The sequence below is a fragment of the Tupaia chinensis genome, unplaced genomic scaffold, assembly GCF_000334495.1.
Source record: "Tupaia chinensis unplaced genomic scaffold, TupChi_1.0 Scaffold138407_1, whole genome shotgun sequence".
Lineage (NCBI taxonomy): Eukaryota > Metazoa > Chordata > Mammalia > Scandentia > Tupaiidae > Tupaia > Tupaia belangeri.
Window position 1 is genome coordinate 1,392,493 of NW_006198305.1, and position 2,528 is coordinate 1,395,020.

General features: G+C 41.5%; 1 pseudogene; it reads left to right on the forward strand.

Annotated features, from left to right (window-relative positions):
* Positions 1–1,830: 1,830 nt before the first annotated feature.
* LOC102489585 (small EDRK-rich factor 1 pseudogene) lies at positions 1,831–2,004 on the forward strand (annotated as a pseudogene).
* Positions 2,005–2,528: the final 524 nt, after the last annotated feature.

Sequence of the window (2,528 nt, forward strand, 5' to 3'; positions counted from 1 at the left end):
ATAAAATTTAATGCTATTTTACAATGATGTTAACAATATTGTCACCCTTGGGAGTAAGACTCAGGAGGCATTATCTCAAGAAAAAAGAGTTTATGGAGCAAAAGTGCCTGGGGGTCTGAAAGTGGAGATGCCTTAGCCCAACGACCAGGAAAGATAGGGATCCTTCTATAGGGCAACTGATTAAGCTACTCTGAGAGAAGATAGGGATCCTTCTACAGGGCAACTGATTAAGCTACTCTGAGAGACTGTGTGTGCCACTGATGTGCAGAGCAGTTAGACACAACGGGATAACTACATCCTGAACACAGGAAACATTTGTGGCTTTTCGTTCTACCTGTAGGGAGTCAGAACCGGGTACTCATTTTATGTCATTGTATTCTACTCTCTGGATCAATGTGACTTGTGGTAGTGGTATCTAGAATGTGGGTTCCTGTCAAGGCCAGGTCATCAGAAATCTGCCTATGGTTCTTTGTCAAGCCTGGACCAACACCAGGCAGTGCTCAGAAAAGCTTTACTACATATGGCCTTTCAAATATGAGATTATAATTTAATAATTTCACAATTGTCTGCCAAATACTGCCACACCAAATTTTTAAAATTTTATTTATTTAGTCAGTTTTTAATAGAATTACTTATTTTATTTATTACTTTTTTTTTTCCAGTTTGTGCTTACTGGAGAAAAAGAGATAGAAAGTGAGAAAGCAAGTTAAGAGATCGAGGACTCAAGTAGCACTGACCATGTGGGAGTCCAGCAACTTAACCACAATGCCACCTGCTAGACCCGTTAGTTAGTTTTTCCTATAGGTCACATGCGTTCACCAGAGAAAGATGGAGGTGGGGTGGGGAGGAGTAGGGAGGAGTCACTCCCTCCCACGGGGGATAGCCACACTGCAATCCCTTCTTTTCCAATCTCCTCTTAAGATTTTGGGCACTCATGTACACGTGCCTGGTGTGGTTTTCAAGGTGCCCGCAACTGGAACCACATTCTTAAATAAATGTGGTTGTCTTTTCTTTTTTTCTTTTTTGGAAAGGTTTTTGCTATAGGGCATGTGCGCCTGCCAGAAAGACAGAGAGACAGAGAGACAGAAAGCAAGAAATCATCCCCAAGGTGGGATGACCATGCTGCAATCCCTTCTCCTCCATTCTCCTCTTGGGATCCTGGGCATGCACGCACACACGCCCGGCATGAGTTTAACCCACCGGGTCCAGGACTTGAACCACGGTTGACTATATGGGAATCCAGTTACATAGCCAATACGCCACCTGCTGGTCCCTAAATGCGGTTGCCTTATGATGTATAAGGCATTTCTCACTTTATTTATTTTTTTTGCTAATGACTTATGACTTGTTGTTTATTTTATACATATTTTAGGCTATGGAAATGGTACTGGACAAAAAGCAAATTTGAGCAACTTTCTTATTCAAGTTCAAAATGAGTCATAAAGCAGCACAGACAACTCATGACCACAACAACACATTTGGCCCAGGGACTGCTAATGAATGTACAGTGCACTGGAGGTTCAACTTTTGCAAAGTAGACAAGACACTTGAAGATGAGGAATGTGATGACTGGCAGTTGGAAGTTGAAAACAACCTATTTGGGAGCAGTAATTGAAGCTGGTCCTTTTCTAACTACATGAGAAATTGCAGAACTCAGTGTTGACCATTCTACAGATATTTGGCATTTGAAGCAAATTGGAAAGGTGAAAAAGCTCAATAAGGGGACGCCTCATGGGCTGACTAAAAATTTTAAAAATCTGACCACTGAGCTTGCGAGGGAGCCATTGCTTTTCCCAGTCGCTCTTTCATAGACTCCATCCCACCGTCTGCATGGCCTGTGGAAATCAATGAGAACTTGCCCGCCAGAAAAACATGAAGAAAATCCAGGAAATTAGTAAGGGAAAAATAAAAGAGGATAGCTTGACTACCTCTCAGAGAAAACAGAGGGACTCTGAGAAGCAGAAGGCAGCCAATGAGAAGTCTATGCAGACAAGGGAAAAATGATGCCCGGCTATTTGGAAAACCTGAGTACTACTGTCAGCTGGATGTATCATAGTTCTAACACTGAGATTTTGTAGAGGGGACAGTCATTACATATGATGTAACTTATCCTTATAAAACTTTCTATTTAAAACTTTACCTTTCAGCCTGATTCAGTGTGATGTTTTAGAACCATTCTTTGAAGAGTAAAACACAAGCCATGCATGTCACAAAAATAAATAGATAAATAAAATTCTTTTCAAGTGTCTCTTATTCTATACAATGAACCATTTCTTGATTGGATTGTGATGTGCAATGAAAGTGGATTTTTTTTTCTTTTTTGCCATAGGGTATGTGTGCTCACCAGACAGAGACAGAGACAGACAGAGAGAGAGAAAGTGAGAAAGCACCCCTACCCAGGGGCGATGACTATACCACATTCCTTTCTCCTCTTGGGATTTTCAGCATGCACACACATACACCTGGTGTGATTTTTTGACACCACTGGGTCTGGACTCGAACCACAGTTGACCAGATGGGAATCTAGA